Genomic DNA, 21,615 nt, shown 5'->3' with positions numbered 1-21,615 from the left:
TCTTAATCTTAATTTTTTACTGAAATTATCTACATCATTGGGATTTCGCTACTGCGAGTTTTTATCTTTGAGTTTCTCTTTCCAGAAGTTCTCCTGAAATATTATAATCATATACTGTGTTAATCTTATCATTTTGGGTGATTATTAATTCTGTACATAACAAATCAAATTAAACGTTGAATATGCGTTTACGCAGTGGACGTCTGTATTTATACAGATGCATGGATAAGGTCGTTAGGCACCGTAATGATTAGAAAACACACAAAAACAAGTGGAACACCCGTACAATCTGGATAAATTTTAGGTAACATTATTTTGGGTCAGGACAATAAAGGCTCCTTTGCAAGGTCCCGATCGCAGTTTTAGCCTTGAGTTTTTTTATTTATATGCGTAAAAATCGAATCTCTATGACTCAACTTAACTTTAAAAAATACGGCTGGATTGCAAGGAATAACATGTCTGTAAAAACTTTCATTAGGCTAACATACTTAACATTCATATAAACAAATCAACAAAATGTCTAAATGTGCTGACCTGGATCCCTCACTATTTCAAATTTTAGCAAAGAATGAAGTAAACCACAGCAAGTACAAATAGTTAATATCGAACGCAGTAGAGATAACTTGTTTTAATAGTAATCGCTCAATTCATGATACTCCAAGTCATTCATACGTTCGTTGCTTTATACGTAACTAACAGCAACATAATGCTAAAAACACACAATACGTTGCCGATGGTAATAATGAGAAGAATCCTAATTATTATAAAAAGACATAAGTAAACAGTAGCCCTAAAAATCAGAAACAAACAAATCGTGCTTAAGCAAACTTGGTTACTGTGCCATCTAGCATAACGGTCAGGGTCAGTCAAATCTGCCGAGTGTTCAAAGCAAAGAACATTCCACATAATAAGCGACTCTAGCAGAGCGGGGACAGCGATGTTGGATCATTCATGCTAATACCTTTTTGAATTAAAAAGGAATTTTCCTATGAATCACACGACCGTATCAAGTAATCAGAGCAGGTTCTCGTAATTTTAATACAATAAGTTATTATAAGTAGTGGTGGATTAAGCATGACTGTATGCGCCGTAAAAATTAGAATATCTTGTTTTTATTCCTTTAGTCCATGTAACATCCTGTATTTATGGACTCACCGTTTGTTGTTCGAACTTCACTATTGAGAAGTCCAGAGTATGGTTCAGTAATTGGCAATAAAGAGTTTATCGTCGTAGTGAAACCCAGATTCAGTACAGGGCGGATAAGCGCTTACAGATACCTCTATAGTTATAAAACCATTGATCTGTATCTAGTGTAATTGGGTATACAAAACATTATCTTATCTCCTGCCAAATAAGGCGTGTTTATCAAAAGAAAATTCTATAAACCTTCTAACACAATAAAATCCGTTTTGAACAAAAAGAGACAGTTAATCAAATAATAACTTATCTAGAGGAACCAAACATTTGTCTCATAAATCGTGATATTGTTCAAGCGACCCAACAGAATTCTCCCACACCCGCAGTCGCAGTTTGCATGCAAAATCTCAAGACGCATGCACCCTCGAATGTCTTAGTGCGTGTAAAAAGACTTTGCTGGGATCTGGAATTTTAATCCCTTCCCAGCACTCTGAAATATAACGATTTCTGCGAACAAAGCACTATACACAGTTTACTGACAGCAACAAGTTAATCTAGTGATCCACAAAACCTATATATATTGTGGATATTGAAGTTATAAATATCGCAATTTTTATTGTTGCTAAACTTTATCACGCCCGACCAGTTGTAGATGAATCTCTCTTATACTCTATCTAAAGTAATATCCGTAAAGTAATTAAAGCAGAGGTGATTCAGCAGAAATTTTTTTTATCTTTTATCTGAATACCAGGATGTTTCTTCACTAGCGAGTGATCTCAGGAGTGATCTCATTGAACACAAAATACGGTCTAAGGACAAACTTAAAGCTATATACGTACCCTTCGTATAGAGTCCCAATGAAATTTCAAAATAGAGATAAATGACGAAGTTGAAAAAATGTTAGTAATAGGAGTCATTAGGAAATCAAATAGCCCATATAATTTTCCCTTAAACGTCATGCCTAAAAAGATCGGACTTGGCGTATCTGCATAGATTTCTGTCGCTTAAACGAGAAAACGATTCCCGATCGTTTTCAAGTGCCATGTGCCGACGATATCTTATCTTTATTAGGTCAGAATAAATTTTTCACCAGCTTGGACTTACTTGAAGGCTTTCACCAGATACCATTAGCTAAGTGAGTGTACCTCATTCACCGCCTTCAGCACAATCAGGGGACATTATAAATTTTTACGTATGCCTTCGGTTTACGTTACGCCCCAATTACATTCACCAGAATTATTAATATAGTGTTTGGAGACTTTTTAGGGGATACCCTACATGCCTATATGGTTGGTCTTGTAATCTTTTCTAATACCTTAGAAGTACATTGGCATAAACTAGAGCTTGTGCTACAGAGACAAAGACAAATAATCTCAGAGTAAAATATCTAAATGTGAGTTTTAAAAACCGATCATGTTTATTTAGGTTTTATGTGTCTAGTCAAGGTCTTAAAGTAGTCCATGGTAAGGTGTCGGCTATTCATAACTTTCCGGTACCTATTAACGTAAAAGGGGGATACAGCACTTTTGCGCTGTAGTGGGTATTACAATCGTAAGTAAATATGTAACTCTTCAATCATAGCAGCTCCTTTAACAGATCTTATGAAGAAGGGCTATGGAATCGTTAACTCACTAGTACATTTTAAGTTCATAATCTACGGCTATCCTGTTCAAGTCCTTACTGACCATAAGTCCATTACCGAGTTTTTCAAAGGCTTTAATCACAGTCCCAAAGGAACTCGGCGGCATATGATTATTCAGGTCTTTGGAGCCAAGTTAAGATATCTACTTGGAAAAGCAAATAGCATAGCTGACGCATTATCCCGCAATCCCGCACCATCTTGCAAAGAACCATTAGTTGGACTAAAAGATATAGAAACATCCGTGCCTATTGTTAAAACCGTATTTGAACACGAAAATTCATTAACCCAAGAGATCGTGAACATTGAATACCTGTGTTGGAGCGCCGAACTGTTACAAACTGAACAAGGCAAGGGTCAGCAGCTAAGCAAAACAACAAACACTTCGAACGGAGGCAAGGGTCTGCAGCTAAGCAAAACAATAAACACTTCGAACGGAAACCCTAAAGCAAAAGTATATTTAAAGTATGTTTATCAGAATTATGTAATCAAATGTAATATTATATGTAGGTCCGTGACGAAGAAAACCAGATGAACACAGCAGGTGACTAACAACCAGGTAATAGTAATAATCTCTTTCATACCAATCGTCCTAAACTGGTAGCATTCCAATCCATTACATGGTCATCCAGGGTTCTCTATTATATCACAGAAAGCCAAATCACTATTTTACTGGCCTATAATGCTTACAGATATAAAAAGCACATAACTAATTGTAACATGTGTTATGAAAACAAGGGACACACTAAGACACCTGTCAGTTTAGGGGCCTATCCCGTACCAAATCAATCCTGGAAAGAATACACGTAGAATTATTAACAGAGTTACGAGTTTGTCAGAGGAAATAAACACCTCTTAGTGTTAATAGTTGCCTTGACATGTTATATAGAATTAATAGGACTAAAAGACAAACACCGCAATTGAGTGCGCTAGGAATAATTATGAGTTCTACATCAGTAAACATGGAATTCAACACATGATAATCTCTGACTCGGGTGGTGTAAATCAATAATAATTTCCTTAACTCGTTGTGTGAATTCCGTGCATTAAGAAAACCAATACCATATTTTATCACCCAGAGTCAATCGGTTTGGTAGAACGTATAAATAAGAAAGTGTCAATGTCTTAAGAGTTACACTCTTGATATTGGATCCGAACTGGATTATAGCTGTTCTCACAGTTTTAAATACCTTTATCATTCATATCTTGTATCTATAGAAATGATACCGCAAGTAGCCTTATATGGTACGCCGCTAGAACACTTTTCCACTTATTCAGGCCAACCATTAATTCATCAAATATAAAAAAAAAAAGTATGGATACAAGTGGAGTCGATATAATATACTCTGTAAGAAGTTGGAAGGGTTACAAATTATAATAAAAAGGGAATCACGATAAAATCAGTAAGCAAAACGTAACCATATGCAGTAAGTGCTTATAAAATATCCAAATATATATGTGTAAAGATTTGAACTCTTAACTTAACGCTTTAGTTTAGTAGTCCATTCAGTATTCTAGGGATATTAACAACAAATAAGCTAAAAGTTCAAACACATATCAAAACCTACTGGCATATTGTCTGTCCCGGTGGTTTATATTTGTAGTCAATAAAAAAAAATCCTATATGGATCTTACAGGGTAAATAATATATATAAAATTTGTATGGAAACCCTTTCATTAGTTTGAATAAGGAATATCTAATTTAGCATAAGTAATTGCATATATATTACAATCTTGCAGGTCTCTAACGTGAAACTAATATTATATTGTTCAATTTTAGTACTTTTTTTTTTCAGACATTCTTCTCGTGTGGGTGGAGTATTAAAACAAAAAATACCCAATTTATACATGGCTATCATTTGAAAGTACTAAAGTCGTATTTATTACAGCAAGTAACGTAACTTTTAAGCTGGCTGAGAGCAATCTCCTACCAGGTGATGAGGTCATCAGTCCTGAAGGTGCCTGGCGCGTTTGCCGAATCATCATTGTTCCTTTTAACCTCAATAATCTGCTTGCATAGGCTTCATCTGTAGTTGTGTCGTCTCGTGCTTGCAAAGCAGGTTGGCTGGAGAGAGGAATGCTTAGCTCATGAACTTCACATGTGGTTCATGGGTCACGGTGACATACATAGCTGTAACCTATTCTTATCCGTGTGTGCAATGCAACTTTAGTTAAGGAACTGCAATCGTGATAAAATTAATGAACAAAATAAACAAATAGAATTTCTATAACATCAAAATGAATTAATTTTTCTGAACCTCATAGACAATTAGAGTCAGTAAATCAGCTTATGACATTGGTAAACGGACACTTATAAGTATCAGGTCATGGGTATGAAATATTTACTTGCAACATTAGCCTATTACAGTTCAAGTAAATCACATTCATGGGAAATGTCACATTTTCTTGAAAAACCCAGTTATATAGAAATTAGTTATATAGTGGGTTCTTTCGTTGCATCTCCTGCCTATTAAAGTTTTAAAAATTAACCTCAGAGGATGCGAGCGAGAAAATTGAATATGAACCTTTGGTTAGGGGCACATATTATCGGATTTTATCACAGCTTAATTTCAGTAAGCGTAGAGAATTACAGAATCATGATTAATATTCTCTTTGACTCTTTATGTGCATGGCAATCTACAAATAGCTCCGTTTTTCACACTTCTTTGTCTAGTAACTTACTACCAGTAATATCGAATTTTCTTTGGGATTCGTATTGATATCTGTTAATATGGATATTTTTACGGTCGTCAGAGACCTGGATTGGTTCACTCATTGTTATAATGCCATGGATAAAAAAGTTTGTACAGCTGACTCTTTTGAATTCCATAAAATATCAGTGAATTCATGTTGGTTAAGTCTGGTTCTTAATGGCTTTCTCCCTCCCGTATTTGGATGTTGTCTGAATTTACTTTGCCCTTGTGACAAGTATAATTTCACTTACAGGCTGATTAACGGAACCTGGTTACAGTACCCTGCAGTACAAGAGTTTCACATCGCATGCCTGGACAGATCGTTTACAACTAAAAAACCCGTTCGTCGCTGAGGACGACTGCAGTGAAGTAACAACCGCCTACAATGTGAAGGGAATAAGCACCATCATAAGTGAACAAGCTTATTTCATGGACTTCTTGGACCGACACCCATATCCCGTTGTTAATCTACTTTTTAATGCGGAATGCTCCGGCGGCTGTCGGAATCGACTGCTAAAGGGACATACTTCCGACAATTACGACCAAGAGGATATTCAACTTTATGTTTGCTGGTGCAGGACTCGTGCTGGGGATGATTTTGTTCATCGCGAACGTATTCGTATGGTATAGGATGTGGAGGAGAAGTATGGGCGCAAAATAGAACGTCGGACCCTGCCCAGGCAATTTCCCCTTGTTTTTAACCATTTGGAATTGGCCAATTCATTTGGCTATAGGTGTTTGTCTGGAACTGTGTAATGGACGAAAAGTTGTTCAAAACGCTAGAATGGGCAGTGGGTATAACCTCAGTCATGTATCCCATATATAATAACAGAATTGAAATATATCTGTGGGTGTACGCACTAGGAATCTATTTAAAGTGCACCTAGATTAATCACTTAGATTAGTCATTTATGTTAATCAGTTGTATTAAGTGCACATATATTGATCATAATTATATGAATCCATATACATATATCTATATCTATATATTTATATATATTAAATATATATATAATAATTATCATATATTAGGGCTGTGCCTTGTATGATAAGGCGCCCTATGAGGTAATGTTAGACTAGCGATAATCTTACGCTAAGTCGGTAGGTATTGCACTTCCATCTTCAATGGAGTGTCTGGGGGTTTGTAGATCATTTACAAAGTCGGTATTATCTTGTTGGTTATTACGACGATGTGTAAACTCATGGTGAGGAGGTTCTTGTAGAAAACACTAAGTATACAAAAATTATATATTCTTCTGAAGTTTTACATGCTGAAGATCAGATATGATTGTACAAGTCTTCTAATAACGATAGCTTGATCGCTTCTGCCATGATGATGGCTAATCCTATTCCTCTACATGATAAAGCTTAGGTAAAGAGGTACAGGTCTTCTAATGACGATAGCTAACTCTGTTCTGCCCGTCTACCATCTCTGTTACAAGTTATGAAGGAACAGACAGTAGTTCGAACATATGAACATACATACAAATGACATAGTTTCATACGAACACAAAATGAGACACGCTACAGATCACGTAGGCCGTTTGAATTATAGGTCGGGGTAGTTGTCTCAAGCAGGGAGCTTGGACTAATGTTTATAAACAATTGAATGACTACAGGTGACGGCATGTTATCTTAGCCTACATACTTATTGTATACGTCATCTTTAGCGTCTCTAGTCTGATCACATTCCTGCAAGCAATCTTTTATATATATGGACTAACATTCCATATTTATTATGTAAACACTTACATCAGCTCGGTCAGCTACCAAACCACCACTGAATATTACTCAAACTTGACTTGCATTTGACTTATAGGAGTGTGATACAGACACTATGTGAATATATATATATATATAAGTAAATAAAAATTCATGGTGTACATGAATTGATTCAAGTAATAAAATATAAAACAATGATATTGGTAAATAATAGTGATACGTGAAAATAATGATACAGTTTTTTTCCACTTCATCTCATTAAGATACATATGCTACAGAAAATACTAATGTACTCTGACAATTGCCATAGAATGAAGATTAACATGATAAAAAATCATATTTTTAACTGATAAAAAATTTCAATATATGAATTGATTAAAATTATTAATGTTTATGCTAACTGTTATATATCTGATTCATTAATCAATATACTAACTCATATATAACTGCAGATATTGGTATGATAAAAGTAAACATGATTGATTATAGGCTACCTGATTTGTTTATACATATGTTATATGGATTCATAAAATTATGATTAATATATGTGCACTTTAAATAGATTCCTATTGCGTACAGGCAAGATATATTTCGATTCCGTTATTTATGATCATTATATCATTTAATATATAGATTCCTCAGTGCGTACACGCAAAAAATATATTTCGATTCTGTTATTTATGATCATTTATATATAGGATACATGATACTTTATATATATAGGATACATGACCGAGGTTATACTACTTCACTTTTAACTAACGTTCGAACAACTTTTCGACCATTACACAGTTCCAGACAACCACCTATAGCCCAATGAAACGGCCTATTTTCACAGGGTTAAAACAAGGGGAAAATTTGCCTGGGCGGGTCCAACGTTCTATTTTTGCGCTCATACTTATTCTCTGCATCCTAAGCTACACGATTACATTCGCGATGAATAAAAAAAACATCCCCAGCACGAGTCCTTCGCCAGCAAAGTAGAGTTGAATATCCTTCGGGTCGTAATTGTCGGAAGTATGTCCCTTTCGTAGTCGATTTCCGACAGTCGCTGGAGCATTCCGCATTAAAACGAGATTAACGACGAGATACGGTGTCGGTCGAGATTAACGACGAGATACGGTGTCGGTCGAAGAAGTCCATGAAATTCCTTTCACATTGTAGGCGGTTGTTACTTGACTGTAGTCGTCCGCTGCGACGAACGATTTTTTGAAGTTGCGATGTGACTCCTCGTACTGCAGGATACTGTAACCAGGTTCCATTAATCAGCCTGCAAGTGAAATTATACTTGTCACAAGGGCAAAGTAATTCAGAACGACATCCAAATACAGGGGAGGGGAGAGAGCTATTTAGACCAGACTCAACCCACATGAGTTCGCTGATATTTTGGAATTCAAAAGAGTCCGCTGTACAAACTTTCTTATCCATGGCATTAACAATGAGTGAACCTATCCAGGTCTATGATGACTGTAAAAATATCCATAATTATAACAAATAAACAGATATCAATACAAATCCCAAAGAAAATTCGATATTACTGGTAGTAAATTACTAGACAAAGAAGTGGAAAACGGAGCTATTTGTAAGATTGCCAGGCAACATAAGAGTCAAAGAGAAGATTAATCATGATTCTGTATTCTCTATGCTAACTGAAATTAAGTTGTGATAAATCTGATCCTATGGTGCCCTAACAAAAGTTTCATATTCAATTTTCTCGCGCGCATCCTCTGAGGTTAATTGTAAAAACTTTATTAATAGGTAGGAGGTGCAACGAAAAAAAAACCCACTATGTAACTAATTTCTAAATAAACTTTGGGTTTTTCAAGAAAATGTGACATTTTCCCATGAATGTTTTACTTGAATTGTAATAGGCTAATGTTGCAAGTAAATATTTCATATATACATATCTTGATACTTCTAAATGTCTATGAGGTTCAGAGAAAAAAAAAATTAATTCATTTTGTTGTTATAGAAATTCTATTTCCTTATTTTGTTTATTAATTTTAAAATGATTGCAAGTTGCATTGCGCATACCGATAGACACTTGTACCTAACGTCTGCCTTGCCCATGAGAAGTTCGGGCTAAGCATTCCTTTCTCCAGTCAATCTGCTTTTGCAAGCAGAGACGACACACAGATGAAGCCTGTGTAAGCAGATTATTGAGGTTAAAAGGAACAAATGCTGATACGGCAATGATGACGTCGTCACTTGGCAGGAGATTGCTCTCAGCCAGCTAAGAGTTACGTTACTTGCTGTAATAAATACGACTTTAGGATAAATTTTTTGTTTTTTAATACTCGACCCACATGAGAAGAATGTCTGAAAAAAAAACAGTACCAAAATTGAACAATATATTAGTTTCATGTTGGAAAACTGCATGATTATGTTAAATTAAATATTCCTTATTGAAACTAATGAAAAAAGTTTCCCATACAAATTCTATATATTATTATTTGCCCTGTATAAGATTCATATAGGATTATTTCATAGATAACATTTTCACTTCTAGACTTCCTGACTTTAAAATCTCTTTTATTTTTAGTTTTATTTATTTTTATTTTATTTATTTATTTATTTAATTTAATTTTTTTTTCATTGACTACGAATATAAATCACCGGGACAGACAATATGTCAGTAGATTTTGGATATGTGTTTGAACTTTTAGCTTATTTGTCATTACTAAAGCGTTAAGTTAGAGTTCAATTCTTTACGCATATATATTTGGATATTTAATTATCTATGGTTACGTTTTGCTTATTGATTTTATCGTGATTCCTTTTTTATTATAATTTGTAACCCTTCCGACTACTTACGAAGTGTATTATATGGACTCCACTTGTATCCATATTTATTTTATTTTTTTATATTTATTTATTTATATATTTTTTTATATATATTTGATAAATTAATGGTTGGCTTGAATATGTGGAAAAGTGTTCTAGCGGCGTACCGTATAAGGCTACTTGCGGCATCAATTCTATAGATACAAGATATAAATGATAAAGGTATTTAAAACCGCGAGAAACCGCTATAATCCCAGTTCGGATCCAATATCACGAGTTGTAACTCGTAAGACATTGACACTTCCTATTTAATTATCCGGTATTCTACCAAACCGATTGACTCTGGGTGATAAAATATATTATTGGTTTTCTTAATGGAAAGGAATTCACACAACGTGTTAAGGAGATTATTATTGATTTACACCACCCGAGTCACAGATTATTATGTGTTGAATTCCATATTTACTGATTTAGCACTCATAAATATTCCTAACGCACTCATTGCGGTGTTTGTTTTTAGTGCTATTAATTCTATATAACGTGTCAAGGAACTATTGACACTAAGAAGTGTTTATTCCCTCTGTCAGACTCGTAATTCTGTTAATAATTCTACGTATATTCTTTCAAGGATTGATTTGGCACAGGATAGGCTCCTAAACTGACAGGTGTCTTAGTGTATCCCTTGTTTTTCATGACACGTGTTACAATTAGTTATGTGCTTTTTATATCTGTAAGCATTGTAGGCCAGTAAAATAGTGATTTGGCTTTCTGTGACATAATAAGGAACCCTGGATGACGGAATGCAACCAGTTTATGACGATTGGTATGAGAGAGATTATTACTACTACCTGGTCGTTAGTCCTCTGCTGTGTTCTTCTTGGGTTTTCCTCGTCACAGACCTACATAGAACATTACATTTGATTACATTATTCTGATACACATACTATAAATATACTTTTGCTTTAGGGTTTCTGCTCGAAGTGTTTATTGTTGTTTTTTGCCTAGCACTGACCCTGTTTCCGTTTCGAAAGTGTTATTGTTTGGTGTTTATTGTTTTGCTTATCGCTGTTGACACTTGCATTGCTTTGTTCAGTTTGTAACAGTTCTGCGCTCCGACCCAGATATTCAATGCTCGCGATCTCTTGGGCTAAGGAATTTTCTTGTTTAGATACGGTTTTAACAATAGGCACGGATGTTTCTATATCTTTTAGTCCAATTAATGGTTCTTTGCTGTATGGTGCGGGATTGCGGGATAATGCGTCAGCTATGATATTTGCTTTCCCAGGTAGATATCTTATCTTGGCTCCAATAACCTGAATGATCATTTGTCACCGAGTTCCTTTTGGACTGTGATTAAAGTCCTTTGAAAACTCGGTAAAGGACTCATGTTCAGTAAGGACTTTATCAGGATAGCCATAGATTATGAACTTAAAATGTACTAGTGTTAAAGATACCTAGCCCTTCCTTGCCTATTACTGCATATTTACTTTCAGAGGGCTTTAGTTTACGTGAATAAAAAGCTATAGGGAAGAACTGTTTATCATATTACTGAAGTAATACCCTCTTACCCTTGGGTCTGAGGCGTCTGTTGCAATAAAAAAAATTCTTTATTTAAATCAGGGATTTTTAAGTTAGGTGAGCTGCATTTTCCGCTTTTAAGATATCGAACGCCTGTTGATGCTTTTCAGACCATAATAAATCTACGCTCTTCTTCGTAAGATCTGTTAAAGGAGCTGTCATGATTGAAGAGTTACATATTTACATACGATTGTAATACCCACTACAGCGCAAAAGTGTTGTATCCCCCTTTTACGTTAATAAGTACCGGAAAGTTATGAATAGCCGACACCTTACCATGGACTACTTTTAAGACCTTGACTAGACACATAAAAACCTAGATCAACATGTTCGGTTTTAAAAAAACTCACATTTAGATATTTTACTCTGAGATTATTTTGTCTTTGTCTCTGTAGCACTAGCTCTACTTTATGTGAATGTACTTCTAAGGTATTAGAAAAGATTACAAGACCAACCATATAAGCATGTAGGGTATCCCTTAAAAGTCTCCAAACACTATATTATAATTGGGGCGCAATGTAAGCCGGAGGCATACGTAAAAATTGATAATGTCCCCTGAGTGTGCTGAAAACGGTGTATGAGGTACAATCACTTAGGTAATGGTATCTGGTAAAAGCATTTAAGTAAGTCCAAGTTGGTGAAAAAAATTTATTCTAACCTAACAGAGATAAGATGTCGTCGGTACATCGCACTGGAAACTATCGGGAGTCGTTTCCTTGTTTAAGCGACAGAATCTACGCAGATACGCGAAATCCGACTCTTTTATGGCATGACATTTGAGGGAAAAATTATATGGGTTTATTTGATTTCCTAATGACTCCTATTACTAACATTTTTCAACTTCGTCATTTATCTCTATTTTGAAATTTCATTGAGAATCTATTCGAAGGTACGTAATAGCTTCATGTTTGTCCTTAGAACCGTGTTTTGTGTTAAATTACATCCGTTTTTCCCAGAGATCACTCGCTAGTGGGAGAAACTTCCTGGTATTCAGGTAGAAGATAAAAAAAAAATTCTGCTGAATCACCTCTGCTTGCATGACCTTTACGGATATTACTTTAGATAGATTATCAGAGAGATTCATCCACGACTGGTTGGGCGTGATTAAAAATTAGCAACAATAAAAAATGCAATATTCATAACTTCCGTATCCACGATATGTATACTTTTAGGGCTTTGTTCGCTGGAAATCGTTATATTTCAGAGTGTCGGGAAGGATTAAAATTTTCATTTCCCAGCAAAGTCTTTTTACACGCACTAAGACATTCGAGGGTGCATGCTTCTCCGAGATTTTGAGTGCAAAGTGCGACTGCGGTTGTGGAGAATTCTGTTGGGTCATTTGAACAATGTTACGATTTATGAGACACAAATGTTATAGTTCCTTTATATAAGTTATTATTTGATTAACTGTCTCATTTTTGTTCAAACGGATTTTAATATGTTTGAAGGTTTATAGGATTTCCCTTTGATAAACACGCCTTATTTTGCAGGATGTAAGTTAATATTTTGTATACCCCTAGATGAATCTTACAATTACACTAGATACAGATCAATGTTTTTTTATAAACTATAGAGGTATCTGTAAACGCTCGCTTATCCGGACTTCTCGTTAGGGAAGTTTCGAACAACAGACGGTGAGTCCGTAAATACAGGATATTACGTGTACTAAAGGAATAAACAAAGATATCTAATTTTTACGGCGCGTACAGTCGGGCTTTATCCACCACTACTTATAATAACTTACGTATTAAAAAAAAACGAAAAACCTGCTCTGATTACTTTATACGGTCGTGTGTTTCATAGGAAAAATTCCCTCTTTTTTAATTCAAAAAGATATCGGTATGTATGAACCAACATCGCTTTTCCCCACTCTGCTAGAGTCGCTTATTGTATGGAATTTGCTATGCTTTGAACACTCCGGCAGTTTTTGACTGACCTTGACCGCTTGACTAGGTGACACATCACCGAGTTTGCTTGTTTGATTCTGAACGGGCTACTGTTTCTATTTTTTTTTTTTTTTAATAATTAAGATCCTTCTCTTTATTACCATCGGCAACAAAGTATTGTGTGTTTTTAGCATTATGTTGCTGGTTAACGTATAAAGCAATGAATGACGAACTATTAGGAACTGAGCGATTACTAATAAGACAAGTTATCACTACTGCATTCAATATTAACTGTTTGTACTTCATTCTTTGCTAAAATTTGAAATAAGTGAGGGGATCCTGGTCAGCGCATTTAGCCTGATGAAAGTTTTTTACAGACATGTTATTCCTTGCAATCCAGCCATATTTTTAAAGTTAAGTTGAGTCATTGAGGTTCGATATTTTATATAACTCAAAAACTCAAGGCTAAGGCTAAAACTGCGATCGGGACTTGCAAAGGAGCATTTATTGTCATGACCCGAAATAGTGTTACCTCTAATTTATCTAGATTGTACGGGTGTTCCACTTGTTTTTTGTGTGTTTTCTAATCACTACGGTGCTTAACGACCCTATCCATTCATCTGTATAAATACAGACGTCCACTGCGTAAACGCATATTCACTGTTTAATATGATTTGTTACGTAAGGGATTAATAATCACCCAAAATGATAAAATTAACATAGTATATGATTATGATATTTCAGTAGAACTTCTGGAAACAGACACTCAAAGATAAAAACTCGCAGTAGCGAAATCTCAATGATGTTGATAATTTCTGTAAAAAAGTAAGATTAAGAATGTCTCGTAACTTCAGCCACAGGAATAACGAAATTCGACCTGCAAAGGAAACACTCAAAGTTACTCCAAATGAATAAAAAATTGTACTTAGCTTGCTTTTGTGGGAAGTCACGGTGTTCCGATAACGACACACGGCCTTGGTCCTCCTTCCTCTATTTAGCGGATGACCTGGTTTGGCTTCAGTTTCCCCGTGCGCGTTGTTTCGATGATTCGAGCCCTTGAAAATCCGATGCTGCAGACGCGTTCGGTTTTGTTTCTTGCAGTGCCGGAAACGCTCACTAACGATGTTTTCTTGAATGATTCTAATGAGACGAAGCTTCCGTTGCCGTAGAAAAAGACACGTCGGTTTTGTTTCTTGAAGTTATTCACTAAACGATGATACTAAGTTGGTTGAAGAATCTGTTGCTTTCGTCATCGTTGAAGAGTTCTTATTGTTTTCTGAAGTCGCTCACTAACTATGATACTAGGTTGCTTGAAGAATCTGCTGCTTCCGTCGTCGTTGACTTCTTATGATACATGATTTTATTATTCTGGTTTTTCTTCGTAGGACGTTGTAGAGTTCGTCTGGTACGCTGGCCACCAATATTAGGGCTTGTGCCTTGTATGATAAGGCGCCCTATGAGGTAATGTTAGACTAGCGATAATCTTACGCTAAGTCGGTTGGTATTGCACTTCCATCTTCAATGGAGTGTCTGGGGGTTTGTAGATCATTTACGAAGTCGGTATTATCTTGTTGGTTATTACGACGATGTGTTAAACTCATGGTGAGGAGGTTCTTGTAGAAAACACTAAGTATAAAAAATTATATATTCTTCTGAAGTTTTACATGCTGAAGATCAGATATGATTGTACAAGTCTTCTAATAACGATAGCTTGATCGCTTCTGCCATGATGATGGCTAATCCTATTCCTCTACATGATAAAGCTTAGGTAAAGAGGTACAGGTCTTCTAATGACGATAGCTAACTCTGTTCTGCCCGTCTACCATCTCTGTTACAAGTTATGAAGGAACAGACAGTAGTTCGAACATATGAACATACATACAAATGACATAGTTTTCATACGAACACAAAATGAGACACGCTACAGATCACGTAGGCCGTTTGAATTATAGGTCGGGGGTAGTTGTCTCAAGCAGGGAGCTTGGACTAATGTTTATAAACAATTGAATGACTACAGGTGACGGCATGTTATCTTAGCCTACATACTTATTGTATACGTCATCTTTAGCGTCTAGTCTGATCACATTCCTGCAAGCAATCTTTTATATATATGGACTAACATTCCATATTTTTATTATGTAAACACTTACATATATATATATATATATATATATATATATATATATATATTATATATATATATATATATATAATAAATAAGTCAGGTAGCCTATAATCAATCTGTTACCTTTTATCTTACCAATAACTGCAGTTAGCATAAAAATTAATAAATCAATTACTAAATCAGTTTATATGATTTTTATCACTTCATATATGATTTTTATCAGTTAAAATATGATTTTTATCATGTTAATCTTTATTTTATGCAATTATCAGGAGTACATTAGTAATTTCTGTGGCATATGTATCTTAATGAGTTGAAGTGAAAAACCGTATCAGTATATATCACGTGATCATTATTATTTACAAATATCATCAAATGCATATGTCTTATATCTTATTACTTGAATCTGTATTTGTGTACACCATGAACTTTTTTTACTTATAAGTGTTTTCTATATATCTATATATATTCACCATAGTGTCTGTATCACACTCCTATAAGTCAAATGCAAGTCAAGCTTGAGTAATATTCAGTGGTTGGTTTTGTAGCTGACCGAGCAATTTATGTATGTGTTACATAAGCAGAATATATGGAATGTTATTCCATATATATAAAAAACTAAAACTGATTAATTAAAACCAGTGACCCAAGAGGTCAACCAGATTGCTTGCAGGAATGTGATCAAACCAGATAAAGTAGGTTAAGATGACGTGTTGTAATCAGTCAGTGTCTAGTTGTCGTCACCTGTGGTCATTCATTTGTTTGTAAACTGTAGTCCAAGCGTCTTGCTTGAGACAATCACCGTGACCTATAATTCAAACGGCCTACGTGACTTGTAATCTCTGTCATCTGTGTGTATGTTCGTATGTTCGAGCTACTGTCTGCTTCCTTTATGATTTGTAAACCAGATTGTAGAACAGAAGTGATCAAGCCATCATCATTAGAATACCTGTCCAATTTTATCTGAGATTCATCATGTAGAATTCAATCAGCCATCTTCATTGGTAGAGCTGTACAATTTTCATCATGTAATCTCAGAAGAATAGATGTATTTTTGTACTCAGTGTTTTCTACTAGAAACCTCTCATCAGAAAGAGATTGAATGAACCTAGAAATTATCATCATGAGTTTGAACACATCTCCATCGTCATAACCAAAGAAGATATTGACTTCGTAAGTTATCGTCAAACCCCAAGACACTCCAATGAGTATGGAAGTCATAACCAACCGACTTAGCGTAAAATTATCGCAAGTCTAACATAACCTCATAGGGCGCCTTATTATACAAAGGCAACAGCCCTAAAATATATATAATATATATATATATATATATATATATATATATATATATAGATATATATATAGATATATATATATATATATTAATCTGCTTTATTTGATTATTCCCGTTATTCTTGTTTTATTACCCATGTTCGCCTTTCTTCTTATCCTTTTCATAATTGCTTAACATAATTAACTCAGACCTTATTCAGTCTTATTTTTTATCGAATTCCTTGCATATCATCCTGTTTCATTTGGACACGTTGGAAAGCTGTGGAAGTCAAAACTGACGAATACATTAAGAAAGGCTTACTTTCATTAAAGCTTTCTTAGGTTGATCTTTCTGTAGCTATCCATTTCTTCTAAATAGAAATTAATTCAAATTTGTTTCACATGTATACCTAGACCTACTACCATAAGCATATTATAAGTAGCTGAAAGGATAAGAAATATGAAAGGTGATGTTCTCGTTTAAGTCTATTTCATATGTTTTTTTTTTTCCCAAGTAAAACTTACTGCTGTAATCAAGGGTTGCTCTTTGACGGCTACAGAGTGTAACACGAATGTATGCACATATTTTGGGTAATGAAAGATAAAGTTTCTTTGAACAGAAAATATTTTATAAACAAGGCGTCCGTTGTCGGTGCGGGGAATTTTAAAATAACCGTTATCATTAGTGATGCTTTCACGCGATACGAGAAGAGAGCGGAGGTGGCTTGTAGGAGTGATGGAAGGATTAGGCCGATGTTAATAAAGTATCTCCCAATAAAATGTATTCTTTAGGCTTTGAAGAAAAAAGATGCATGCATCATTGAAACTTTCCCTCCCTGTCTGTGGTATTCACTGGCCACCGATAAAAAACAAAACAAAAAGAGTAAGCCTAACTGAATCTCTCATCCATCAAAGATAAGTTTGCTTATTCATTAGACAACTATCAAAGATTTCAAGTGTAGATTTAAAGATCTCTTCCTCTCCATCTAAAGTATTCATCAGACACCAGTCATAAGCGTAGAGCTAGTCATGATTCCTGGTTCAGCAATGTCCATTGGCAGGATCAAAATTCCGAAGCAACATTACCGGGCAGTACTTCTTCAACGTTATTTTGTGCACTGGCAGTCCCGATGGATTTAAGTTATTCAAAAAATCTTGCGGATATTGATGATAATTTTCATCTTCTATTGTGTCCGAACTAAAATATTCGCGACTTTCTCCAGGGAAGTTGTACAGAAATTATGTATGAAAAGTCGTAAAGTAACTAAGTCTACAGGAATAACCAGCCTCGTTTCACGGCCAGAAACAGCTCTGTTTCAGGGAATCCCTTCTCACCCCCACCCCCCACAAAGGAGGGGAGTAGGTTGGATGAAACCCCATTACAAACAATCTTAGGGGTCCCCACCATAACCCTGCCATGTTTCATGCCCATCTGACCAGCCGTTTGGCCATGATTGAATGACAGACAGACAGACAGACAGACATTATGCCTATTATAGTATGATTGTAGAGGGTAGTGAGATGAAAAGAATAATGAATGAATTTCGGCGATCACGGGCCATTTGAATGTTGCCATCAAAACGTAAACAAAGCACAATACCATTTATTGAGGAAAGTGAACACTAAACTATTTGCTAATGGGAATGGGATAAACATTTTCCAGCATTGATGAAGACTTACGCTTGCACTTCTTAACTCTAGTATCATCTGATCTCATGGGTGACATATTGACCCTTTAACGCTGAAGGGGTATAATAAAAATCGTCTCCTGTATGCCGAGGGGGGTCTCAGAGTGAGCGCCGAAGCGGAAAAAATATTTTTTTTTTAAAAATCACAGCGCGCTTAGTTTTCAAGAGTAAGAGTTCATTTGTGGCTCCTTTTTTTGTCATTGCCGGAAGTTTAGTATGCAACCATCAGAAATGAAAAAAAATATCATTATCATATATAAATAATGCGATATATGATAGCTCGAAAACTAAATTTCATATATAGTTGTATTCAAATCGCTCTGTGAGCAAAACGGTTATAGCTAACGAGTTAATTTTTTTCATTGTATTGTACACTAAATTGCGATCATTTTGGTATATAACACATTGTAAAACTATCAAAGCAACGCAGAGAAAATATTATCACAAAATGATGCATGAATTCGTAACACGCGGACGTAAAAAAATGTTTTTCTTCAAAAATTCACCATAAATCTAAATAATGTTCTAGAGACTTCCAATTTGTTTCAAAATGAAGATAAATGATTAAATATTACTATACTGTAAGAGTTTTAGCTTACAATTGCAGTTTTCGACCATTTCGGACGAGTTAAATTTGACCAAATGTCGAATTTTTTATATATATTTATTTATATACAAATATTTCAAAAATGAGAAAAGCTACAACCTTCAATTAATTTTTGTTTTATTCTACATGAAATTGTGCACATTTTCATATATAAAACTATGAAATGCCTAATATGAAACGGAGCAAATATTACGAGAATGCGACGTATGCATTTCGGAGATTTGTGGCGGAGAATCCGCGCGCGGAGGGAAGGAAAGTTTTTTTTTTTTTAAAGTTCACCATAAATCTAAATATTGTGCTAGAGACTTTGACTTTGTTTCAAAATGAAGATAAATGACTTAATATTACTAGACTGTAAGAGTTTTAGCTTAAAAATGGGGTTTTCGACCATTTCGGTAGAGTCAAAGTTGACCGAATGTGGTTTTTTTTCTATTTATCGTGATTTATATGCAAATATTTCGAAAATGAGAAAAGCTACAACCTTCAATTATTTATTGTTGTATTCTACATGAAATTGCGCACATTTTCATATATGTATAAAACTTTATGTAACGGCTAATTTCAAATGGTGCAAACATTACGACAATCAGACGAAAAAATTTCTGATTTTTTTCGGAAGAGTTACCGCGCGGACGTAAGGAAAATATTTTTTTATCCATAAATTCACCATAAATCGAAATATTGTGCTAGAGACTTCCAATTTGTGGCAAAATGAAGGTAAATGATTGAATATTACTAGAATATAAGAGTTTTAGCTTACAATTGCGTTTTTTGACCATTTCGGTAGAGTCAAAGTTGACTGTAGGTTGAAATTTTGGCACTTATCGTTATTTATATGAAAATATTTCAAAACTGATAAAAGCTACAACCATGGGTTGTTTTTTAGTTGTATTGTGCATGAAATTGCTCACATTTCCATATATAAAACTTTATGTAACCGCTAATTTCAAATGGTGCAAACATTATGACAATCGCACGAAAAACTTTATGATTTTTTCGCAAGAGTTACTGCGCGGACATAAGGAAAAAGTTTTTTTTCATAAATTCACCATAAATCAAAATATTGTGCTAGAGACTTCCAATTTGTTGCAAAATGAAGGTAAATGATTGAATATTACTATAATATAAGATTTTTAGCTTATAATTGCGTTTTTCAACCATTTCAGTAGAGTCAAAGTTGACCGCAGGTTGCACATCGTTATTTATATGAAAATATTTCAAAACTGATAAAAGCTACAATCATGAGTATTTTTTAGTTGTATTCTACATGAAATTGGGCACATTTTCATATATAATACTCCATGTAACGGCTAATTTAAAATGGTGCGAAAATTATGTCAAAGTGACGAAATAATTTCAGAGATGTGTCACTGATACTTTTTAGTGCGATAAGAAAGAAATTCGCGCTTGCGCACCTGCGTAACGATTGTAAACAAAACAACGCCTTGATCCGTGAGCTCCCAGCATCCCCCAAGGGGCGTGATTCAAAAGTTTTCTGCTGGTAGGCCTATAAGTATTTTTCCGCGAATTTTTAAAAAAACTTTTTTTATCAACGTGCCATACGTCCAATCGGCACCCAACAGACAATTTATGTCGACGCTTAATACGTCCATTCGGCGTTAAAGGGTTGAATACGTATGTAAATAGACAGTTGTATAAAAGAAATTATCAAACTGTATCATATTTGTCTTTCAAGCATACTAAGAGTAAGGAATTTCTGCATGCCAAATGTCTCATTGTTTTGGTTAAAAGTGGAATATTTGAAAAAATATATGTAGTTTCAAGTTAATATAAAAAACATACTTGACTTCACACATTTTCTTTTTATTACTAAGAATTCACACATTTTATTTCATTACTAAGAATTATTTTCACAAAAAGAAAGGAGATATGGCATAATTTTTGCTGTCTTGAAGTTGTAAACAATATGTGGCACCACCAGTTTGGCATCGCAACGAACTAATGGCCGAACCATGGGAGTTCTCAGACCATAGAATACTGGCTTCAAGAGGTTTAACTGCATAGCTTTTCTTTATAAAGTATATTAAAACCATATTTATTGTTTTAGATATAGATTTCAAGGTTTTCAAAACCTAGTCTAGGCTAGAATATCGACACTGAATAGCCATTCTCTTGGCCACCATTGGCAATGTTTTGATTTTCATTTTATGGTTTTTTTTCTCTCCATGTTGCTGTCGTAACTCCGAGCTGTCATAAAACAAGTATGTCATTAAATGAGGAGTACCTGTAATTGGATTTACATTATTCCTTATGGGAATTAATGTTTTGGATTTCGTATGTTTCAGACTTCGTTGGACGTTCTGGACGGATTACATACAAAAACCAAGGTTCCACTGTATCTTAGGCCTTTCTTACGGGACATGGTCTTCCCAGTTGAGGATCTGTGCTTTGGCCGCTTTAAAACACAGGTCATCTTTGGAGTCCTTGCCCCTCTTGTATTTGACTTGGTTTATTCTTGGCACA

The sequence above is a fragment of the Macrobrachium nipponense genome, chromosome 1 (assembly GCF_015104395.2).
Source record: "Macrobrachium nipponense isolate FS-2020 chromosome 1, ASM1510439v2, whole genome shotgun sequence".
NCBI lineage: Eukaryota > Metazoa > Arthropoda > Malacostraca > Decapoda > Palaemonidae > Macrobrachium > Macrobrachium nipponense.
Note: the sequence above shows the minus strand (reverse complement) of the source record.